At 40.0% G+C, this 25,849-nt stretch overlaps 1 protein-coding gene and 1 long non-coding RNA gene across 7 annotated transcripts in view; one reads left to right on the top strand and one right to left on the bottom strand.

Annotated features, from left to right (window-relative positions):
- FHIT (fragile histidine triad diadenosine triphosphatase) overlaps positions 1-25,849 on the top strand; it is a 1,396,599-nt gene that overhangs the window by 1,030,889 nt on the left and 339,861 nt on the right. The window lies entirely within an intron of this gene.
- LOC144228427 (uncharacterized) lies at positions 12,637-17,231 on the bottom strand. Its single transcript, XR_013334195.1, has 3 exons — positions 16,974-17,231; positions 16,158-16,465; positions 12,637-12,734 (listed from the first exon to the last, which is right to left on the bottom strand). It is a non-coding gene; the product is annotated as an uncharacterized LOC144228427 (long non-coding RNA).

Genomic DNA, 25,849 nt, shown 5'->3' with positions numbered 1-25,849 from the left:
ATAAATTTGCCCTTATAGTAGTATACATGTGTGTCTTTTTATAGCTTCTGAATATTTTTATAGAAAAAAATGCACTTTCCCTAATAAAAATGCCATTTCTTTGTTTAAAATGGTAGTTAATTGAATATAGTTTAGTTGAATATTTTTCAAATTGTACTTATCCATGTGTATTTCTTATTATGTGAAGTATTCATGGTTTCAATTGAGTTCTCTAATGAAGTTTGCATCTTATTGATTTGTAATAGCCCTTTATCTAAAAATATTAGCTATTAGTCTGTAATACATTTGTCAAATACATTTCCCTGTATTGGTGTTTCACTCCATCTTGTTTATAATGGTTTTAGGGAACTGAAGGTTTTAATTTTCTGCAGCCATATAGATCATGTTTTTCTTTGTCATTTTATTTTAATGTCTTCATACATAAAAGTCTCTTCCCATCCAGATACGTAGTCCTATTTTCTTCTAATTATCTTATAGCTCCATTTTCTGCTCTTAGTTCATTAGTGAATATGTAATTTATTTTAATATGTGACAGGAGGAAGAGATTTAACTTATTTCCTATAAAGGATGTTTTAATCTACGTTTCCACCATTGTGTGTTGTGCTTTATTTTTCTTCCTGGGGATTTACATTGCCACCTTTGTTAGATGGTAAATTCTATGCTTTGATCTCTTTCTGGACTTTCCCTTTTATCCCTTGACCTAAATATTTTTATATATGTATGTATGTATTTTAATGTTTATTTTTGAGAGAGATAGACAGAGTGTGAGCATGGGCAGGAGATGAGGGGGGCAGAGAGAAGGAGACACAGAATCTGAAGCAGGCTCCAGGCTCTGAGCTGTCAGTCAGTATGGAGCCTGACAAAGGACTTGAACTCATGAACTGCAGGATCATGAACTGAGCTGAAGTAGGACACTTAAGTGGCTGAACCACCCAGGTGCCCTCACCTAATATTTTTGGATGATGTCCTCTCAACTATTTGAGTTCCCTTTCATTATTTCAAAGAATTGTTTTTCTTTTTATGTAAAATTAGCCCAAGAGTGCAAAATTTTTTATCTTACGTAATTTAGAAGCACTTGTGATATGTATGAATGTGTCCATTCAATTGTCTGTCTACAAGAACATGGGGAAAGCCTGTCAGTTAAACAGGCAGATAATAGACCATTGGAGAATACAATACTATTGTGTATTTGTTTGTCTGTGTGCTACTTAAGAGAAGGATCTTTGGAGTGAAATTCTGGTCATAGCCCTGTCCCTCAGTAGCTTGTTTAACCTTGATCAAGGTCATTTTAGCTTTCTGTGATGAAATTTTAAAAATAGGGATATTCATAACACTTATCTTGTATAATTATAAAGATTAAATAACCGATTTACATAAAAGGTTGTGCTTGGCTCAGAATATGTTCCTTTTATTTCTTTTTCACTCTTTATTTTTTTTATTGTGGTGAAATATACATAACCTAGAATTCACTGTCTTAACTATTTTTAAGTGTACAGTTCAGCATTAGTAAATACATTCACATTGTTGTGAAGCCAATTTCCAGAACTCTTTTCTTCTTTCAAAACTGAAAGTCCATACCTCAGTGGTATGGCAACACCTTTTCTTTCCTCTTTCCCTATCATTTGGAAACTGTCCCTCTACTCTCTGTCTTACTGAATTGGACTAGTCTACCTTATGTAAGTAGAACCATATAGTCTTTTAGTGACTGGTTTGTTTTGCTTAGTCTAAGATCCTCAGGGCTCTTACAGCATGTAGCAGAATTTTCTTCCTTTGCCAGGCTGGATAATAGTTCATTGTATGTTTCCTTTATCCATCCATCTGTCAACAAACACTAGGATTCCTTCCATCTTTAAAAAAAAAAAAAAAGTTTATGGGGGGGGGGAAGGAGGGAGGGAGAGAGAGAGAGAAAGAGAGAATGAGTGAGTAGGGCAGGAGAAAAAGGGAAAGAGAGAATCCCAGGTTGGCTCCATACTATCAACACAGAGCCCAATGCAGGGCTCTATCTCAAGAACCATGAGATCATGCCCTGAGCCGGAATCAAGAGTCAGACACTTAACTGACTGGGCCACCCAAGCGCCGCCCCATCCCTTCGGTAGTCAAAAGGTATCTCGACTATTGTAAATCATGCTGTTCTTCAAATGTTTGTGCCAGTCTCTTCAAGACCATTCCTTCAATTCTTTGGGGTATGTATCCAGCAGTGGAATTCCCAGATCATATGGTAATCTTATTTTTTAATTTTGGTGGGAACTGTCATACTCCTGTCCATAGCAGTTGTGGTATTGCACCATTAACCCTCACATGTCATTAGAGCTCATGATGCCAAGGAGCCTGGTTTATGAATGGCCAGTCTTAGGATCTAATGACTGATACAGAGTAGGAGCAAACTCTGAATCTCGAAACACTAACCCAGTTAATAGATAAGTTGTATGGGTCATACACAAATTGAACAGCTTTTACTTTTTTGTCATCTTTTAACTTAAGTGCTAAACTAGCCTGAGAAGAATGTAAAGGCTGTAGCGATAATGTATTTCTCTAGTACATGAGTGATATCCCATATGTGTATACGTTCAGCAATTTATTCAACTAACTGGTATGTATCTCACATTGTTATAAGTAATGGGGTTACAGAAGTGAAAGGGAGAGATAAGATCTTTGCTTTCATGGAGCTTACATCCTGGTAGGGAAAGGAGACACTGTATAAGCAAAGAATGAAGTGGGCAAGATCATATCCGAATATGTTAAGTGACCTGTGGGTTAGCAGATGCTGCATTCATGAGGAGAAGCTACCTGACACGGGATTGTTAGGAAGGATCTCTCTCATGATGTATAAGCAGAAGCTTATAGGGAGCATTGTTTGCCTTTTATCAATGTCCCACCTAAGCCTATAAGTCTATAGCATCGCCTGGTCTCTAGTATGGCACCGTGAGTGAGCAAGGGGCCTAAATTGGCTGAGCAAGACTGAAGGGAGGGCCTGTGCACCCTGACTCAGGAAAGGATTGCTTTGTCTGTGCTCTTGGGCTGCAGCAGCGTCTCAGGCAGCCTGGATTGCTGCTGCCTTCTATTAGGCTCCTTCATGGGAGTCACCCCAGGAAGCTGGCTTTCCTGTACACGCTAGATGAGTTTACGTAGTTGCCATTCCATCCCCATTCAAATGAGAATGGAGGAGAAACTAAAAGGAACAGTTTTCAGATTCCCTTTTAGCCAGGTTATTCTTACAGAAGGGGTTCCTCTAATTGCATATACTCATGTGCTGTTTGGCAGGTGAAAGGGAGACAGAGGCCATCTTTCGGCACTACTTTTCCTGAATCTGCTGGCAAGAATGACTGTGGAAATGGGATTCCCTGCAGTCATGTTCCTCTCCATTCTCCAGCTTTCTGGGTTTTAAAGAATGATTGGGGAGACAGACCCAGTGGCACCAGTTCTTTGATCTAGCTTCCTGAGCTCCAGAAGGCAACTACACATATGCCATCTTCACTTTTCTGCATGTCCTGGACCAGGTTCTCAGTTGCATTAGGGCTCTGAGGTGGCTGTCCATGGGACGCTATTGTGGAATTTTTGCTGTAGTCACAGCCTATAGCTTGTCCCATCAGCCCTTCCAGTCATTTTTTCAAATATTTTTTTTTTAATTTATTTCTAGGAGCGAGAGAGACAGTGTGAGCAGGGGAGGGTCAGAGAGAGAGGGAGTCACAGACCGAAACAGGCTCCAGGCTCCCAGCCGGCAGTCAGCACAGAGCCTGACATGGGGCCCCGAACCCACGAACCGCGAGATCATGAACTAAGCGAAAGTCGGACGCCTAACCGACTAAGCCACCCAGGCGCCCCACCTTCCAGTCACTTTTAAAGCACCAACTTCCCCATATAGAAGTGCCCCTATGTAAAATATCTGGAGTGGGTTCTGTTCTTGGACTTGAATCCAGCTGGTACACTGATGCTTCTGTAGAGCAAAGAGAAAGAACTAACTCCATACTAGATGACTTTATTGGGCCACTTATATAGTAGTATCATGTGAGATGATGATTTCCCTTATGATGCAAGCCAGTTTTAGTTGGAGTTTTCTGTTTCTTAGAACTGAAGGCGACTTCAAGGGATGCTGACAACAGAGATGAGAAGGAACAAACCTGAAAGCTCTTGGGGAAGCAGGGGCAGAGTGGGGAGGTGTTTAATTTGAGATTGTCTCTTAGATGTTGAAGCACAGGCTTCCCAGGGGGAGGGTGGCTTTTGGCTATAGAAGTTTAAACATGAACAGAAAGGTTGGGTCCGTAGAAGCAAAGCTAAGATAGGTCAAGAGCTAGCCTAGAGGCATGGCCAAGAGAGGGACCACTTTTTAATTTCCTTAGTGACTTTGAAGCTTTTTTGGCCTCTTTATAAAGCAGTCTTCTTTTCTTTTTTGACAAAAGCACTGAATTTAAAAGTATTTAATTAAAGGACAGGTTCTTACAGAACTTCAGATCTGTTTTATTCACGCAAAATGTAATATAAATGAAAGATACTTGCCAAATGCCCATTAAAGGAATGATAACCCCCCTCCCATAAAAGAGTTGATCCCGTTGCTAGAAGTACACTCATCTGCTTGGGTTTGCATCCTCTCTCTAGGGTCCTAGTAGGAGCCTCTTACACATGCCTGTATTTAGAAAAATGTCACCACCAACTTTTACTCCTGCATAGGAAATGCATCTTTGGTTAAAGAGCATACATGTCCATCTTGCCAGACGGCCAGTTTTAACTTTACTCTCCACACTTCTACTTATTCTAGATGTAAGCTTTTTACCTTATTTACATGCATTTGGAAGTGAATTGTTCTAACACTGACCTAAATTCTAAACAGACTTTTGAAAAGACTGGAAAAAAATCAATATTCAGTGGCATTCTTTGGTAGAGAAACAATTTGTACTTTTTTTTTTCTCTTTGGCATAGCCCACTGTTCCTCAGTATAATTGACGTGTGGCACCACTTACCTCTGACAGCATGGGCATGTTAACTACTTCCAGATGACATCATTTCAAGATCTGCCTTACAGGGGACCTTCCTAGGCTTTGGTGGTCATCTTATGGAAGAGGCAGAGTAAAGCTCAGGGAGAACTAGATAACCTCTGGTGTGATGTATATAGAACACAAGATTTTGGTTAAATAAATTTAGACATGCAAAATTCAGCATATCTGAGAACCAATGATGAAATCCGAAGTGGAAAGAACTTTTTTTAAATGTTGAGCTTTCTTCCTTAACCAGGTGATTGTGACCAGTCTCAACCTCAGTGATTGCTGACATAAACAAATGAATAACTGAAATAAATAACTATATTATATGTAAGGCATGGTGCTTGCTATCTTACCTGTACTTCACATATCCTTATGAAGTAATATTAGTACTGTTAATAATATTAGTACTATTTCTATTTTACAAAAGAAGAAACTGAGGCTCAGAAAGATTAAGTCACTTTTCTGAGGACATACTCGAGTACAAGGCAGAAATAGGATTTGAACTCAGGTCAGCTTGGACCTGAATCACACCTTCTTTGTATCATCAAAACACTAAAAATAGTATCTGTCTACTCATCTTTAGATTCTCCTTGGAAGAAGACCCTCTTACTTTCCTCAGTCATTCCTTTGAGTCCTCTGGTTCTGATGAGAAAGTAACATAAATGGTACACAAAGCTGGAGGAGACTGTGGTGATTATTTAGTTCATCCTGTGTTCTAGGGAAGAACTTTGCAAGGTATTCTGGTGACTTGGGTGATTGGGACTTCCTCTGCCTGTCTTTTTCACTTAGAGATCCACACTGCGTGCTTGCATATATGCTACATGCTCAGGAAAGTCCTGATGTCGAACACAGCGTTTTCCAAATCTCTTTGAACATGGCCTTTTGTCATCATTCTATGGAGGTAGCCCAACCCCCTCAGATCACAAGAGAGGACATTGAGAATAGAAAAGTCAAGAAGGTTCTTCTTAGGACACAAGCTTTCTGTTGCCTATAAAACCATAAAAGTCAGCCAAAATTGGACTATTTGAGTTGGGTGATTCATTAAGTATATGATCAAAGACACTGAAACAAAAGTTCTTTAACATTGCCAGCCTTTTTTTCAGAAGGCACCTGTCAAAGCAGTCAGCTTAAAAGGCCACTTTGGGCAATAATTACCTTATTTGAAGAAAGGGGTGGTGGGGAGTACAGTAAATATGTCATGAGCTTATTAATATGTCATGAGGTTATTTCTGGCTGCTGTAGTGGGTTAGGAGCCAACACAGAGGAAGGGGAGGGACCAGAGTGTGAAGAAGAGCTTTACTCCCAGGTCAGAGTTCTGCAAATGCAGCCAGGCAAGCAGAGAGTAGGGCCTGCGAGTCCCTTGGGTGCCATTTTCACTTTTTTCTTGTTCTGACTCTATCCTGAACTGTATTTATTTGCACACAAGCCATTTTCGGCAGCGTTTAAGAAAACCATTAACCACTTGCTTCTGTTTTTCCCATAATGTATATCCAGCCCCTTCTCTGTTCTGCTTTGCCAGACCTGCTGGGATTTGGAGGCCTTTGGAACAGAAACCCTAAGGATTGTAATCCTTCTAGTTATTTGGCCGAGAAATATCTTGACTTACTCTATTTTATTCTCTCTTTAGTAATAAGGCAGGTTTGTTGTTTGCTCTTGTTGTTTTACATTCCCTGAGACTCCCTTATAGAGTCAAAATAGAAAATTATTTTACTTTTGAAATCATATTTTATGGAGCTTAATACCCTCTGAGATGCATGAGATGACATGAAAAGTTCAAATGCAGTCTCTTCTGACAAATTCCTTGTGCGAATGACATTAACCGAAAAGCTAATATTTCTTTTCAAGCTCTTCTGCTGAATTTAGAAAATCGGGCCCATTTTGATATAGAAGGAGGAGACGAAATGTCCTGACTGAAGCAGCATTTCTGTTCTGTCATTTTTTTTTTAAATGTTTATTTAGTTTGAGAGAGAGAGTGTGTGGAGGCGGGGCAGGAGGAGGAAGGAGAGGGAGACTCTCAAGCAGTCTCTGCACTGAGTGTGGGGCTTGAATTGTACAAACCGCGAGATCATGACCTGAGCCAAAATCTAGAGTTGGACACATAACTGACTGAGCCACCCAGGCTTCCCTCTGTCGTTTTAACCTCTCTCTCTTCCTCCCCCTGCTCCTTTACTGCATCTAGAGCAGATTTAACACTGTGTGAGGCTCTCCCAGCTCAGAAGCCTCTGAGTCCACTGTGCGGACCAGCGCCGGCTGTCTCGAAGGAGAGGGAACATTTCTAGGTTGGCAGTGAGAGTGTACAAATCAGTCATCAGCTGAAAGACAAAGCTTAGAAAACCAAGCAACGAAGGCAGACTCAAAGAACTTGAAGAAGCACCACAAATGTTAGCAAGATCCTTTGGGCCAGGAGGCCTCTGTGCTCCAGACCGTGAGATGGAAGAGGGAAGGGTCAGGCCCTTTGTGGGAGATAGGTACTTTGCATCCACATCCGGCCAAGGGTTCATATAACACAAATTCTAGCGATAGGGTGGGGACAGCCCGGCTGGCGGTGAGCGCTGAATAGGCAGAAAATAAAGGCAAAAAATAAAGACAAAACACACACACAGGAAAACTGAACAACAGCCCCCTTGATGGGCACTTCATTACTTAACTGACTTTTGGCTACAGTTGCCGAGAACCAGCCCTGAAGGGAACTCTGAATTAGTTTTCAGCAGCCCTCACACAGTTGTTTACTCTTACGCAGAATCTTAAACTGTGTCTAAACCTCTGATCTCTGTCAATTCAAAGGGACATCCCCCAAATAATTTGGGTAAAAACATAACGCTTGGGGCGCCTGGGTGGTTCAGTCAGTTAAGTGTCTGACTTTGCCTCAGGTCATGATCTCAGGGTTCCTGAGTTGGAGCCTCTCAGTGAGCTCACTACTGTCAACACAGAGCCCACTTCAGATTCTCTGCCCCTCCCCCCATCTCTCTCTCTCAAAAATAAACAAACATTTTAAAAAGCATAGCACTTTATGACAGAACCAACCCAAGGTGGACTCACTGAATTAGCTTTTAACTAATTTTATTGGCATGATACATATGGTCAAATTTAGGCAAAGCTAGTCTCCAAATCTATAAAATTGAATTAAGGTTAAATTGAGCAATCTGTCAAAGCAATCAAACCGGTATATACATAAAGATGAAATCTTGGAGAAATTTTTAAAGAGGTATTGGCTACTCAAAACGACCTTTCAAAACTTCCCCAGAATTGTGTGTGTGTGTGGGGGGGTGGTATATGCGTGTGTGTGTGTGTTTTAATTAAAGGATTGAAATTAATGTACCTAGTCAAATAATCCTGCCTTTTCAAAGCAAACTTACAACACCAACGCAGAGGAAAACCTTTCTGGTATTTATAAGAGATGATACTGAAAAGCGATCTGCATATAGGGAGTCTATTTTAATCTCTTTCTTGGTAGGTTATTCTGATAAGAGTATGAATTATATATCTGTATTTTTATCTGTAAGAAAACCCATCTATAACCAGATAGTTTACTGTGAAACTCTGTCTGTGTTACATGCTCTGGATGTGTAAATTGATTCGACCACGACGACAGAATCCTCCGTGTTAAAAAAAAAAAAAAAAAAAAAAATTAAGGCTTTTAAAGCTCAAAATGTGTTTAATCAAATAAGCCTTTTGCTAGATTTATAAATATTATCCAGATTTATTTTCAAATGCATGTAAGATATCAGTGTTTTTAAAGGATTTATTCACATATTATAAACCCAACGTGAATTATCACTCATATGTCTTAGTTATATATTTAGGCATAAATATAGGAGAGGCCTATATTCCAAAACTGTTTCATTTCCTTATATAAAGAGTAGTTTTTCACTAGGCGGTTTCACATTTCCAAAGGGTGCCAAATTAAAGAGGATAAAATATAATTTCATTGAATTTAGCCCTAAAGAGGCACCCTGTGGCTGGGGCTGAAAGCTGCCTTCAGCATTCTTTAGTGCCCAAGTGCTGGATATTTCCTGCCTTGTATCAGTCCTGTGGCTTTTGTGTTAATTCCTTGAAGTGAGTTACCAGTGGGGTGGGTACCACATGCACCTTTGGGAGAATAGACTCTATCCGGAATTCTTTATCATTTAAGAAGGTACCAGAGTCCTGGGCAGCTGGGTACCCGAGATTCTGTTAGGCTGATTTAGAATTCTTTGCTCTGGACAATTCAGCCTGACTCCTAATTTTACCACTTTCTTTTTCTTCTTTTAACATAATGTTAAAAGTTTTCAGAGTGAAAATAAAATACTTCAAGATGGGCTCTCAACTAAAAAAAAAAAATCCACATTTATCTTTTTATAAATTTGGAGTTGAAAATTTGGGTGTGAAAGCTGCCGCATCTCACATTTCTGTCTTGCTAACATATTTAATTATACATGGCAGATCAGAGGAAGTTAGCTCAGGGTAAGGCTAATTAAAAGATGTTTCTTTATAGGTACTATTAGCTGAATAGAAAGTGTTTGGAGTCTGATATTCTGTGTTTCTACCCTGATTGCTAAGGCAGGCATAAAAAGGTCAGAGGAGGTCTGGTCCTCTGCATTTTAAATATAAGTCCCAGGAAAGTGGAGAAAACTCAAAATACCTCAATCCCAAGAAATAAGAGTGTTTATCTGTTTCTAATTGCATCACATATTCTCTTCCATGTTGGGATAGCACACAAAAGCTATGTTACTCGTATGCAAGATTATTGACAAATTGTGTGTATGTGCCTGCACACCTGTGTGTATTCATTGCTAAATTCTATGCAGTAGCAGTAAAATCCTAACAATTCTAAACTAAGATTGAGATAAGGTGTAAGGTAGGTCAGGCAGCCTATACTCTGAACCAATGTTTGCCTGGCACTTAAAAGAAAAACAATCATTTGTTACATTAAGCCTTTTCCTGGAGAGTTTTGTACCCAAACAACAACCTCATCATTGTTTGATACAGAGGAAACAGACTGAGTGGTCTTAATTAAAAAGTGCTTTGCTGTACAAGTGTGAAATACGGGAGCAGTCACCCAGCCAGATGTTGAAGCACACAAATTAGGCTTAATTGAGCTGTTTTATTGTTGGATTTTATTTTATTTCAAAATGCACTAAGACAGTAAGAGCTTCAAGAGGGGAAATTAAAGAACCCTTTTCGATTTTGGATTTAGCTGCTTAAATCTGGTGGAGTTTATTTATTTTATGCTTTTACTTAAATTCCAATTAGTTAACATACCATGTAATATTTTCAGGTGTAGAATATAGTAATTCAGCACTTCCATACAGCACCCAGTGCTCATCACAGCAAGTGCCCTCCTTAATCCCCATCATCTATTTCACCCATTCCCCATCCCCTTCCCTGTGGTAACCATTAGTTTGTTCTCTATAGTTAAGAGTCTCTTTCTTGATTTGCTTCTCTTCCCCCTACCCTCTCTCTCTCTCTCTCTCTCTTTTTTTTTTTTACCAGTTTTGTTTCTTAAATGCCACATATGAGTGAAACCATATGGTATTTGTCTTGCTCTGACTTATTTCATGTAGCACAATACTCTCTAGCTCTATTCATGTCAGAGCAAATGGGAAGATTTCATTGTTTTATGGCTGAACAATATCCCATTATATATGTGTGTACACACATACACACACACACACACACACACACACACCCACCACATTTTCTTCATCCACTCATCAGTCAGTGGACTTTTGGTGTTTCCAAAGATAATCTCTCTCTTCTTTATGAAAAGGAAGTTCTGTTCCTCTGGCAACTAATTCTAATGGATTCTTGGTGATAGAAGAAGCTAAATTTGAAGTCAACTTCAGTGAAATAGCTAATGTCTCTGGTTTTGATTACAGATAGTAAAATAAAATTTGATCTGGCTTACAGGGATATCAGGAAAGGTCTCCACTTCTCTTCCTTTTTCCTTTTTATTAAATTTATTTATTTATTTTGAGTTTTACTTATTTATTGTTTATTAGATTTATTTATTTCCGAGCATGAGTGGGGGAGGGGCAGAGAGAGAGAGAAAGAGAGAATCTCAAGATCATCAGGGGTCTCAATCTCACCAACCATGAGGTCATGACCTAAGCCTAAATCAAGAGTCTGACACCAACCAGCTGAGCCACCCAGGCACCCCTCTCTTTCTGATCTCACATTTGAAAAAAGTCATTAATTGAATTATGCTTTATTTGTTATTTTTCCTGGGAGTTCACTTCAATCGGTCCATCGTTATTCTTTTATTGTCACTACAGATTACATTGCATTTCTCAGTGGCGCTCTTTCTCTCTCTCTCTCTCTCTCTCTCTCTCTCTCGTAGAAGCTAGTTGATTGTCATAACAATATAATTTAACTGATGCTCCATTAAAAATGTTTACATTACGTGTCCAAGTCAGTCTTTACCTAGTCTTGATGTAAAGTCATTCCCTACTCTTGATGTCTTAGTCATTTGGAATGGCTAAGGTCATTTCAAAGATTATCACAACCAAGGTACCAAATAAGGACGTTAAACACCAGATAGAGTTCTCTACATCATGTAGGTTCTAGCACAGAGTTAGCATTTAATGAACATTACTTGGTTGATGATGGGTTCAGGAGGTAACCTTCTCAAGGCTACATGGCCACTCATTGGTAAAAAAACTAAAAGAAAACTTACCCTTGGTGTCATGTTATTTAGTCTGCCACTGGTTTGGTGGCACATCCACCCTCCCTCCCAAAGTGAGTTCGGATTTTTGTGTTGTAGCATAGTTGGAAGAAAGTCTACCTTTCTCTTAACAAAATCATTTAGGGATCAAAGGACAAAAATTTGAAACAGGAATGTGAGCACATATCTGATAAAAGTTCCATTTATGCACAGAAATTGCCTTTTCTCTGCCTAATATGTACCTGTAGGCAGGGGGTCAAGATATGCCTTCTAACTCAGAAAATTATCTGCTTTTTACAAGTGTTAGTGTTGTACCCATGCAAGACATCATTAAAATTGGTTGTAACAATATGCAAATAAAATACAAAGGGAAACACATTAGTGGGAGGAGGCAAATATAGACAATATAATAATCAAGTAAAAATAAGTATATAGGGATGGTCCTCCCTTTTCACATGATGCTGGGTAACTCTGGGAGAAGAGAACTGCCTAGAAAAAGAATGAGCTGGATCTAGCTGAGAAGTGCTCTTTGGTCCCCTCCCCACCTTTTATTCTAAATATGAGATCATAAGCTTCATAATTTTCATACTACAAGGGTAAATAATATTAATTACTACCTGTGGTCAAAAAGAAGAAGTTTGGGAATTGTTTGACTTTTGACATTTCCCTTGTAGAGGATCTCAAGTGTGCAGTGAAGATAAGCCATGAAATGTATCCTTGGCTATAATAGTGATTTTATCTTATGTGGACTCATGTGTTTTGGTATGTAAGTGTGTCACTTCTCCGTATTTTTTTTTAAATTATACTGCACATCCTTTTTATTTTATTCTCCCTTGAATCCTGTAATGGTCTTCGTGACAGTGGTTTTTAGGAACCTAAGAATGGAAAAGAAATAGAGCTCTACAGAAGGAGTGTTATTGCCATGGGTGAACTTTATTGCTAAGAGATGCTTTCTTACATTACGTATACATTTTTAAGTTATTAATCATTTAGCATTAATTGTCCAAAAGTCCTTAATGAGCATGTCAGGAATTTGGTATCCGAAGATTCTTACATGTGTTTTCATGGGGAGTTTTGAACGGTGACTCTTTAAGCCCAGGGTCCTGGAGGCTCTCCTGGAAACACAAGTAAAAAATCAACACAAGGAAGAAATCGCTGATCATTTCGGACTAAATGTTTCCATAGAGGTAGAAGCAAAAGTAGAAAGCCTAGCTCCTTTACGCAGTGTTGCTTTCCCTTTGCTCTCACGTCTCACCTGGGATACATTTATCTTTTATGCTAAACGATCCGCTATGCAAAGCAGTTACTCACGCATGCTGCTCCCAGCATTGGAAACCCTCAGCAGGATCCTCCACTGAGCCTAGCAGTTGGAATATGGAGGGTGCTCAATAAATGGTTGTTAAATTGAACTCACTCATTTATCTAACATTTCTATTGTGTGCCACGCACTGAGTTCAAGATAAAGGTGTGTTTGGTCTTGGATCATGCGCTTCTGGGATCATTCACAAGGAGGCAGATATTTTAACAAATTACTGCTGCATTAACTTTGCCTTGGAACAAAGATTCTTTTGAACTCCTAGAGTTAGTAGCAGTTACACTAAGTCTTGAGCAGGGTGGGACTTGAGTGGAGGAGAGGTGATGAATGTCCCAGTGAGAGGCAACAACTGATGTAAAATTCCAGAGACAAGAAGAACAGTAACTCGTGCAGCAGTAGTGGCTCAGTGGGCCATATGTAGTTAGTCCATGTGAGAGAGTACGGGTAGATGAGGCTGAAAGGAGTGCCAGGGACCCAGATAACGGCATACCTTGTAATATGTTGGAACTCGAGTTCGTTTGTTCATTCATTCCAAAGTGCTTGTTTGAGTATCTGTGATGTATTCCAGGACTATTGGAGATGCAATGTCAAACAAGACTAATAAGGTCCATGTCCTCATGGAACTTAAATTCCAGTAGGGGAAAATGAAAATAAATGAGTGAATATATAAGGAAGATAATTACTGATTATGGTAAAAAAAGAATACCAGGAAGGAAAAAATAGCAGGAATGGAACGAAGGCAGGCAGAGGTGCTTGTAGAAAGGGTAGTCAAAGAAGATGTTCCGAGGAAGACACTTAGCAGAGACTTGGAAGATGACAAAAGCCAGCTGTGGAAAGGTGACAGAAGGGACCTTGGACCTCTGACCCAGTGAGTGCTCACCTGTGAGAAGAGCCTGGAGCCTAGGGTTGGTGAGAGAGAGTGGCCGGAGGTGCACACGGCCATCTGGACAGGTGCCACATCACCTCACAAGGGCTTGTGCGCTCGGTTGCTTATTCTCAGTCCAGTGGAAAGCCATTGATACACATGGTGGAAGCGATGTGATTGATAATCGTATAAAGATACCCTGGTTGCCGTATACAGAAGGAAAGAGTGAGACAAGAGTGGGGACAAAGAGAAAAGTTAGGAGAAGATGTAACAATCCTAAGATAAGAGGCAAAGGTTGTCTGGGCTGGTAGTTTGAGATGGAAAGAAGTAGATGGTTGCAGTCTATATTTTGGAAGTTGAGCCAACAGGAATTTGAACCAGTGTATATTTCTAGCCTGTAGAATCAGGACCGTAGCCATAATGACTTTGTATGTAACTGTAACTGCCTTTTTTTTTTTTTTTCTGGGGGGAAGTAGTTCTTTGATGTCACATGTGCACTAACAGGAGAAGCAAATAATGTGAAACAAGGACATACTTGTCTTTGCTTCAATTTTGTCTGATTGTCATAGCTGATGGTATATCTCTAGCCTGATGACCTTTTAGTTTTGGGGATAGGAAAGAAGTCGTGGTGTTACCATGAATAATAGAATGAATTCATTCCAACACCCAAGTAACCTTGTGTTCTCAGCTACCTCTACTCCAAGACAGAACAATCCCAATGGTTTTTGATGCAGGAACAGAAAGGGAGCTCCCTGGAATGATGGGACCTGAACCACTCAGAGTCAGTGTGGCCTGAAAAGGCAGAAAGCTTCCCAAATATGCCTGCAGGTGGAACAACTTAGGATTTTTTTAATGTTTATTTATTTATTTTGAGACACAGAGGGAGAGAGAGAATCCCAAGCAGACTCTGTGCTATCAGTGCAAGACTCAAAGCAGGGCTCCATCTCATGAACCATGAGATCATGACCTGGGCCAAAATCAAGAGTAGGTTGCTTAATCAACTGAGCCATGCCAGGAACCCCCAACTTAGAATTTTTAAGAGACCAGTTTTTATCAATAAAATAATTCTGGGCTTGTCTAAATGCCAAAAGCAAATGATTTTGTTTGCACCTGGGCACCAATGAAGAATTTAATGGTTTTAAACAACAACAAAAAGTTCATAACAGCACTTCCTGGCTAAAAAAGAAGGTTTTTCAGCCCCACCATGAGCCTGGTGAGAACAGATTGTCCAGTTGGCCATCTCGTCAAGGTCAGAGTCATGCTCTCAGCCAAGGAGCCTCCAGACTGTTATTATTAGAAACCTTGACTAGAAACCTGGATAAATTATCAAAAGGCAAAGATGGTGACTGGAGGGCCTTTCAGATTTAACAAAGACTCATAGTAGAAGCAAGTGTGGGACATGTTCTGGCAACAGTATATAATTCTTACTTGGCTGGAGTATTGAGTTTGGGGGCATAGATAGGAGGTACAAAGGGCAGTTGAGTGGTACTGGAGAAGCCCTGAGTTCCAGGGTCACCAGATGGTCTAAGCAATCTACCATATCATAGTACCAACCTTTCCACATTAGAAGTCAGGACAAGTGTAAGATGAGAAAAAGTAATAAGTACTGAGCTAACAGTTTATTGGAGGCTATCCTAGAAAACGGGCCAGACAGATACCAAATGGACATAATACACATCACAGGGGAGATGTGCTCTCTGTGCCCAGATGCTCTGGGCTCTAGGGGGTAATTCTCTACTCAGTCTGTTCAGACCCATTTTGAATGTCAAGGAGTAAAGTTTCTCCTTCTTATTCTTCCCTGTTCTCCATCTTCAGTTTGGATTGCTGGGAGGTCTCCCAGACCACAGGATACTGGATTTTCTAGAGAGGGTGAGCCAGCCCCACATGGAGCTGGTATTGAGACTGAGGTTTGGGGGGTGCTCACCAGGGAAGGTCTGCACTTGATCCTGAAGTCAGCTTTCAGCTGGACACTTGGCCCTCTAGACAGGGATCTTTTTGCAAGTCTCGTGTTTTTTTTTTTTTCTTTCCCTCTGTTCCCTAGAGTTATGTCCTATTGTCTCTTTTTGTCCTTTCCCCAGCTTTAGCTTTTCCTTGTCTCTGGGGCATAATACCGTTTGCTCTGCAAACATGCTGTGAGACTTGTGCTCTTTATTTATCCAGCATTGTGTTTCTTTGAGTCTCGCACTTCCTTTGAGTCCATGTACCTGCTTCAGTTTGAACAAGAGAGAAGGGAGGAAAACACATAGCAATGACACAGAAGCCTGGTGACAGACTGTCAGTGAGAAAGGAAGGTACACAGGAAACAATCTGCCAAACTGATGACCCCTTCCGGGTATATACTTGTCAACCCTAGTTTACCTGTGATTCTCTTCGTTCTGAAGCTGGCAGACGAGGCGGCAGTTTGGAGGAATTTTGAGAGCCCAGGGTAAGAAACACGGGCCCTGGAATTTAATCCTGACTGTTGATGATTTGGTGATATGCAAGGACAAAGTCCGTAACCTTTTGTAGGACTCGATTGATTTCTCCTCTTCAAAATGTAGTAGTTGCCCCAGATGAGGCCCATGTGGATGGTCCTTTGGGGAGTTAACAGGCTATGGTTTAGGCTTTCTCAACCCATGAGACAATGGATTTCTCTGGTTCTTCAACATGCATGCATAGCTGGTTACCTAGGAAAAAAATCTGTATTGAAATAGCCAAGAATTGGATTTAGTTCCTTCAACTGGGGCTGTCCCTGCCTCTGCTTGGCCTCCTGTAAGCAAATAAATAGCCTTTCTCCTGAGCAAAGCTCATTTGTGATATTGCACTTCCAGAAGAGGAAGAATATGCATCTCAAATAATTTCTTGAGGTTTTATTCACTGTTAGTTTAGTGCTGTTATATTTAGCCACATTTTAAGCTCTCCAATTTCCTTTGAAATGCACAGGGGAGGGAAATGAGGAAAGCAATTGAAAAACAATAGAAAAGTCATTTAGAATAACAAGAGAAAGGGTTGGTGAAACCTACAAATGTTTGGGAAATACTTCAAGACTTTCTACAAAGCCTTAAACACACCACCTGTTTCTCTCATTTGAGGCTTAAATGGGATGTATACACTGCTTTCAAAGCTATCAGGAGCTATAGAAGTTTTGCCTTCCGGTGAATAAATGTACGAAATGCATCATCCACACTGCCTTACCTTCCCGGCTTCAGACCTTTTTGAAGATAAGGCTTTATCTTGGCTTTCTACTTCCTGCTTCATTAATTGCCCAGCTAAGCTAATGAAGCCCATTTGGTGTTGTGAACATTCAAAGCCTCATCTGCATGAAAGCCACTGTCCCTTAATTATATAAGACAGATATTAAAAAATAATCCCCTGCCTCTAACCACGATCAGGCAACTGGGGCTGAATCCTGAAATTTAAGCTAGTTCAGAGCCGGGCTTTTCATGCTTATGACCATTTGCTGTTCTTAAAACACTGTGGCACCTCCTTCCAAAGTGTCATCTTTCTCTGTTTCACTCTTCCTCACCTGCAAGTGATAGTGAGGGCCCCAGTGCACCTAGCTACCACCCTGTTTGCTTTGTGACACGAATCCTCCAAGTTAGGGATCATGATTTGGGAAATCTGATCTGGGTTTGGCAGCCCTTTTCCTTTCACGGGTGTCTTATTACATTTTGACAGGTGTCTGACATGAGATGCTGTCAGAGCTAGGATTTAACCTTGGAATGCCACCTTCAATTAGGGTGTTTCTGGATAGGAAACAATGAAATGGATCTGAGTGTTTGATGCCTCAATATTGTTGTATTTAATTTCATTTCTGTACCAGATGTACTGCCTGTGTGGGCATTTTTTTTTCAGGTGCTACAAAAATAGGTGCTGGCTGTGTTCTGTCACTAGAACTGTGAGTTTGATGAGCTGTTCTTAGTGAGGAAGTCAGATGAAGTCGGGCTGTCATCCTAAAATATATGCCACGGAAGGCAGATCTGCTATTGTTTTGATACCTTCACACTTAATGGGGTTTTAATTTATCATAAATGTCTAGACTGCTAATAGCAATGAAACCTCATTAGAAATCATTCTCTGAATATATGACATATAATAAAATAAATGATTGAGAACTTGAGATGAAGGAAGGGCTGTCAGTGGATAGACTCCGTTCATCACTGTGCACCGTGTGAATGCAGATGTTTGTGGAGAATGTATCCTTCTCCTCCATGTTACTTGGTTGTTTGTTTGTTTTTGGTTTCCTGACTTTTTTTTTTCTGAGCGTACATATATTTAGCTCTGCCTAGCAAGACAGGTATGATTCTCACACCTTATAATATATGCACTTTATACAAATGAAGGGACCTCATTTGTCCACATGATAGTTTGGAGCTAGACAGATAACAAAACAACAACAACAAGAAAGAAGAAAATGCGAAATGCTCATCCTTTTATTAGGCAGAATACAAACTCTCTCCCTCCATCCAAAGATGTCCTAATCCCTGGAAATTGAGTAAGTGTCATTACATGACAATGGGGAATTAAGGCTGCAGATGGAATTGAGGTGGTTAAATGGATGACCTTAAAATAGGGAGGTTATCTTGGATTATCCCAGTGGACCTGGTGTAATCACAGGAGTCCTAAAAGTGGAAGAGGAGGTTGGAGGAGGAGATTAGGGTGGTGCCCTCTGAAATGGACTTGACCTACTATTGCTGACTTTGAAGATGGACAGAGGGAGTCATGTGTTCAGGGTTGTAGGCGGCCTTTAGAAGCTAGAAAAGAAGCCTCCAGATAGGAACTCAGCTCTGCCCACACCTTCATTTTAACCCAGTGAGACCCAGGTCAGACTTCCAGCCTATGGAAGAATAAGATGAAATTTGTGCTGTTTAAAGCCACTAAATTTGTGGTAATTTGATACAGCAGTTAGGAAGCTAAGACAGTACCTCCCAAGTGAAGCAGTAATTTCCTCATTGTCTTGCCCCCATTCATATTTGGGCCTAAAGCACAGTTCTTCTTCCGTTTGGAATTTTCTTCCTCATTGATAACAGATGTCTCTGGCCCCAAGTCAGTTCTAGCATTAAATATGTTCAGTTTGAATAGATGCACAAGCTGTTTTCTTCTCTCTGATCCCTGATATTACACGAAAAATTACTTATAGGCAGCTTTTAAGACCCTTAGCACTAATATTTTTTTTTATTTGCTTACCAGGTTCTTTGTTCACAGTAGATGTTTATATTTTTACTATTATTTTGCTGCTCCAGGTAGTTCAGACATCTTAGCCCATCTTGTTAGATTTAGGATGAATTGGCCTGAGTTTCTGCCACCTTTTCCTTCTGCTCCTTAATACTCTCCTGATGGTTTCTTGTAAACTTTGTTCATTCTCTCCTCATTCTTTGTCTGAGATAAATGTTTGGTATAAGAAAAGCAATCCTGGATTGAATCAATTGAGAAATATTACCATGTTTTACATGGTTTTAGTTTAAACTTGGGCCCTAACCTAGAAATTATATACTAAAAAAAATGACCTTGCAAATCTCATATGTCATCCCTAACGTAATACAAAGACATAACATTGTTTTCTATATCTACTATAGCCAGTCTCTCCTCTGTCTTTGGCACAGATCACTATTTCTAGAGTTAAGAATCAAATGAATTTGGCTGTGTTCTGGGGCCATGTCCTATGAAGACGAAAAATCTTGATGTAATGAATTCTCACATGGTACCAAGCAGATATAATTAAGTCAGTGTAAAACAATTGCATTTATGAAAGAGCTATGCTGTACAATACTTCCTCCCTTCCTTTGATTCATTTACGGTTATATATTGAGTGTTTGCTGCTATATTCCAGGCACAACTTCTGAGAATGGTGGTCATTATTTGGTTACAGGTTATCTAGAGGAAATTGTTTCTTAAAAGACCTTTGGGGTTTTTTGTTTTTTTGGTTTTTTTGGTTTGTTTGTGCTCTGTGTGTGTGTGTGTGTGTGTGTGTGTGTGTGTGTACCCAACTACCAAAGGGCAATGCCTGATGCCAGTCAGCAGGTTGAATGTACCATGGCATACCTCCAAACCAACCTAATTCTCTTCTATACCTGAGAAGCTCTAGAGAGGAGTATTCTACCAGATGCCACGGAACCCTCAACAACTCCCCTACCCTTGATCACCCTGGCTTGTCACTTGTGTTCGGCCAGCAGGCTCTAGAACCTGGTCAGGGGTATTTTACGTGACGTTTTGGCAACAACAGCAGAGAGTTTTGTTTTTGTTTTTGTTTTGTTTGTTTTGTCTTACTATCTTGTCAGCCAGCCAAAGACCCTTCCTTCCAATTAATCTGTCCTCAAAGCAATTTTCTTCCAGCAGAGCAGCCTTCCCAGACAGGTTTCAGCAGAGTCCAGGAAAAGTCAGCTTGTGAGAATGAAAATTCTCAACTGCCTGGTCATTGTGTTTCTTAAGGTTTGTCTGCTTCACCTAAGTTATTTGCATTTGCAAAGATCTCTTTAATAAATAGGCTACTGTGGAGCAGTGCCTTTTCCGAGAGGAAACTCTCTATCGCTGTGTCAGTAAGTTAGGGCCAAGAAGTTAACGGTTCTCTGGTTGTCTCTCAGGATGGGTAGGATGAGACACGTTTCAAAACGTTATTCATTGTTTCATTCCTGCTCCATCTTGCTTTGCTCATTGATTTCCTTCACGTCTACCATGAGGACTTTACTACACCCCAAACTCAGAGAGCAGATCTTTCTCACAGCAGGTCCACAGGCCATTGGCTTCTAAGAAGCAATAATGCTTATCTCCTCTGATCTGTGTTTTACTCAAAGCCTCCATGGTCTGATCGGTAGCAGGTACATGCTGAGCCCAGCATCACAGGAACCCATCAAAGACACTTTACATCATGTCAGCACTCACCTATCCAAGATGTCAGCCTGTCAGTCTTGGTAGAAAGCAGAGAGAGGGTTGCCATCTTCACTTCATTGGTCATTCTAAGAGGCTCCCTTCTCTTCAATTACTCATGGGTGTCAGAAGGAGAAAGAGAAAACACTGAAGAGGTATTATATGCTGTGGCACTTCAAAGGTGATTACTTGTTCTTCCCATCAATCATGTAAAGAAAATTCTCCTAGCTCACTTGATAATCCTATTTTTCCTTTGAGGAAGGAGACTGACTTGCTGCCAAAGGAGCCACCAAATTAGCAGTGTCATTACCAGCTTTTGAACTCATGAGGGCTTACTTAGTATTCCCACACTGTAGAGGGTTTGAAAAATAATTTCTCCAGTGGTGGGTATGAAGACGGGGCAGTGACAATGTTTCAGGAAACAAATTGGAGATTAGTTTTTCAGATTTGCAGGTAGTCTTGGTTGGGCACTTAGTGAAGGGTTAAATTTGTTTCTAGAATTAAATGATGCAAGGTCATATAGATTGTTGTTATTGCTGCCTTGTGTGTAGCCGTGCTCAGATTATTTTTGTTTCTGAATCAAGGGAGAATATTCACTTTTATATATGTAAAGCACATATATATACATATATGTATATATATACATACATAATACACATACATACATACATACATACATATACATAAATACCGTGTGCCTGGCACACAGTAGGTGCTGTGTGTCAGTGCTGGTTGCTATAGGTATTGCTTTTATTGTTATTTCATCTATTTTAATTCACATATTTTTTGTTTCTTGTCCTGTCATCTATAGGTGAGTAAGCTGTTCACCCCGTCTGTAATGTAATGAGACTCATTTTGTTGTTGTTGAGACTTGATTTTATTATTTGGATTTGTGACCCAAAAGACCATCTGGCCAGCTAGCTGGCTCCCTTCCTTCCGTCCATCCATTCATCCATCTATCCAGCCTGCCATCTGCTCATTTATTCATTCAACATTTATTGAGCTTCATCTGGTTGGTGCCAGGCAGTGCACATACAATAGTGCACCAGAGTTCCTTCCTACTTGAAGCTCATAGTCTTTTGGGGATACAACGAAAACAACAACAAGAAAGGTACTAAACAGACCAGTAAAATTAGTATAAACTGGGGCAAGTACTCTAAAGAAGGTAAATGTGTCATAAAGCCAATGAAGATTAATTACCTGTGCTTATTAAGACCCCTGATTATAACTATAAGATACATTCTTGAACTAATCCCCCAATATTCAAAATCAACTTTGTGAAACCATTTGGAATTATGTAGACAGCTGTCATCCATCCCTCATTAAACAATGGACTCATGTCATAAATGACCATTCATGGTGGCCATGCCATCACAATTACCCTTGGGGCTGTTCTTGTAAGTCCCCAGATTTGTTTCAACCTCAAAGCACACATATGGGTAACTGACTAGCCTAAAAATACATTCTCTTGAAAATTTTGCCTTATGTACTCCATCCTGATCAAGTCTGAATATTTATTTCCCGATTCAACAAACGTTTATTGAGTATGTACCGTGTGCCAGGCACTTTCCATGTGTGAGCATGTAACAGCGAATGGTATGCCTACTACTAATTATGAGCCAAGCTCATTATCCAATTTAATATGTTTGTTAACATTTATAGTGAATGTTAAGCTTTAATTCTTATGTAACTGAAAGATGCATTGTCTTTAAATACAGTAAATAGAAGGGAATGGAGCAGCATTGCATCTGTAAGATCAGGCCGATCCTAAAAATGTCTATAGGAGAGGTTCATTCACAGTGTTTATTTATATAAAGAGAGGAATGGTCTCTGATGGCAGAAACCAGGGAAATGTTCCTGAAAAAGTCAAGACTAAGATGATTTGTGAATTATAATCAAGGTTTCCATGATATGATAATGCGGGGGTGAGAGGCACCTCAGATAGAGAGAGCATCATTTTATGCACCAAGTAACAGGCTCGGGGGGAAGAAACAACCAGCATGGCCATGTTGCTAATCAGTGAGGGTAGGGGACTTGAATGAAGGTCCTCTGATTAGCATTCAAATGCTTTTCTACTCTACCATGTGACCTTTCTAGAATCTTACCTCCAGCTGTAAACTTAATATTTAGAGCCACTTTTAACTGACAATTTACTTTATGTGAGGCACTTTCCACATTGTTTTTCATTTAGCCCCCCCAGCAACTCTGTAGATAAGGTAGTATTGCATATATACAAATGAGGCAACTTAAGTCAGAGGGGACAAGCAACTCATTCAAGGTCACACAGCCAGTGACTGCCAGATTTGATATGTGAACCATATTTGCCCGAAGGGCACAGGAGAGGTTGTCTTAAGGACTTTTGTGTAGTATCTCCTGTCCTGCTGCCCTCTTGCTGTGTTTTTGGCTTTTAACAAGTATATGAGTTTCTGAAATGACACCATTTGGCATCCATTTTCTATGAGAATGGTGGAAACTTTCTGGAAAAACATTATGGGGGGTACCTAAAAACTTTAGGATTTGCTTTGCCTTTGAAAGCACTGCAAGTCAAAATCCTTATGCTCAAGAAAGATATAGTAGGGGTGTCTGGGTGGCTCATTTGGAAGAGCATGTGACTCTTGATCTCTAGGTGTGCGTTCTCTACACACCACATTGAGTGTAGAGATTACTTAGAACATATACATAAACTTCAAGGAAGAAATAGTAAACAGTTTTGAACATTTAAACTCAAACACACATGCATGAGTTCTTGTTCTATTGATTTTTAGCTGCTTACATGAAAAGGAAGGATTTACTCTAAGTACCAAATGATGTCTTCTGGAACCCAAGTGAAGGCTTTCCTAAGGCCTTCGGGAGAACGTAGAGATGAAAATTTATAGAAACTTCGGTGCAGTGGTCTGTTCTCGGTCAAGTTCTCTCTGCAGATCTGTACCATTCTTTCTCTCTGAGGGCCATTGACTGCCTCTTTTTAGTCCACGTAAAGGACACAGGAAGGCCTACGTCTCCTGAGTGGATGTACTCCAAAATCCAGCTCACTCTCTTTTGTCCGTGCTGCAAATGCTGCAGGCATCCTAGCCCTTGGGAAAGGGAAATCCATTTCCAGAGAAGATACTGGGCCCACAACTCAAAAGATAGTGCCTTCCACACGTATGAGAGAAGACACAGTCTCTGTCCTTGGCATCTCATTAGGGAGAATGCCGACAGGAGGTGACTGAAATGACAATAAGGTCAGAGCATCTAGCACTTCCCTTATTTTGAGGATGTGAAAAGAACAGGCAAGATTGGTGCAGAAACCTAGCCCAGGAAAACTTCTAAATGCCTTGTATCACAGAATTTCGTTTTATGCTCACTAAAACAGCTGTCATGATTTCATATTCTTAGTGATTTCAGGGAAATTGTAAGTAGATGATAATGCGAGATACAAACACCCGGGTCTACACTCATCAGCATGTTACTCCTATCTCCTCCTCTCATCTTTCTGTCTTCACTGCCACAGATTTTCTGCCCCAACAGTAGTGGGTTATGATGCTCAACAAACAGTTCACAAAAGGAATGAATGATGCCAGAACTCCTTCATATCACCTGTCTCAGTTGTCGTTTTAACTTGTGTAATTATCTGACTACTGTCTGTTTGCCAGCCTAGGTTCTGAACACCATGAATCCCTTGCCTTCGGTCTAGTTTTTGGCACCTGGTGGGAGCTCGGTAATGTGTGAATGAATGAATGAATGATTCCTAGACCAGAGCATCCTTATTAAGCTCAGGTGGGAACTAGTAGAAGTCGTTTAACTTCCAGCATTTGTAAGACCCCAACCTCTATTTCCTTTATATTTTTCATTTTACAAAGGTAATATATGTTCTCATTGATAAATTCAAAGAGTGCAACACAGGGGTAAAGGTGAAAAAAGTAAAAAGCCAGGGCCATCTTCTCTCCAGTCCTGATTCATTTTCCAGAAATTATTCCCTTGAATCCATTGTAGAATAGTAGCCCTCCCTGATCTGTGGGGGAACATTTCAAGACCCCCAGTGGATGCCTGAAATTGTGGATAGTACCAAACCCAAGTTTCTATAAATTTTTCCCCTATGCATACATACGTGTGACACAGATTCATTTATAAATTCAGCAAAGTAAGAGATAAGTGACAATAACAGATAATAAAAGGGAACAATTATAATATGCTGCCATAACCTTTATGTGAATATGATCTCTCAGTCTTTCGATATATCTTCTTCTGTACTCACCCTTCTTCTTGTGATGATGTGAGATGATAAATACCTACATCATAGGATGAAGTGAGGAGAATGACATATTCATTGTGTCCTAGTGGTAGGCTACTGTTGACCTTCAGATTCATCACAAGGCGGATCATGCATGTGCTTCTGACTGTGGTTGATGGCAGGTAACTGAAATTGCAGAACGCAAAACTATAGGCAAGGGGGAACTGTATTATCCTTTTTGCTGCTTATTTCTTGATTTGGTTTTAAAAAATCATATTGCTACAAACTGTGATTTTTTTCCCCTATCTAATATATTGTGGACATCTTTCTTGTCAATATATCAATGTGTCATTTATCACAGAGTATCAAAGGGTTAATTTGTGCTGAGGGACACTGGATAACTATTACAACAGAGCGTGCTATAGATCAAAACTGGCCCAATGTCAGTTTTTTTTTTAAATAAAGCTTTATTGGAACACAGACATATTCATCTGTTTATATAATGTCTTCGATTGCTTTCATGCTCTAATGCCAGCTTATTGCAGCAGAGGTCTTATACCCTGCAATGCCTGAAATATTTACTCTCTTTCTCTTAAAGAAGATGTTTGCTGACCTCTAGAATGGTCTACTACAGATCTGTCTGTCACTGTCTTGATGACTTGGCCAGGACGCAACATCAAGGACAATGTGGTACATTCAGCCTGTTTGTCAGAAACACTAAAATCTCTTAGTGTTTGTAAATATTTGAGTTCCCTTTTTCTTTTGGCAAGCTTTGACAAGTAATCCAGGTTACTGGAAAGCAGACAGAGAAGATGCCTGGCTTGTATGCTTGTTATTACTTAAATTTCACTAATTAAGATCCATCTTACATTTCTCAAAAAAGCCCCACATAAGTAGATACACACACTCCCCACATCTGTTTGTTTAATTGGGAACTTCCTAGTTTATTGCTAGATAGTTAATAAACCAGGGCATAATTAAGTAATAGCCTGCA

Source organism: Crocuta crocuta, unplaced genomic scaffold (genome assembly GCF_008692635.1).
Source record: "Crocuta crocuta isolate KB4526 unplaced genomic scaffold, BGI_CrCroc_1.0 scaffold213, whole genome shotgun sequence".
Classification (NCBI taxonomy): Eukaryota; Metazoa; Chordata; class Mammalia; order Carnivora; family Hyaenidae; genus Crocuta; species Crocuta crocuta.
The sequence above is the reverse complement of the archived record's forward strand: the minus strand, read 5'-3'. Positions and strand labels throughout refer to the sequence as shown.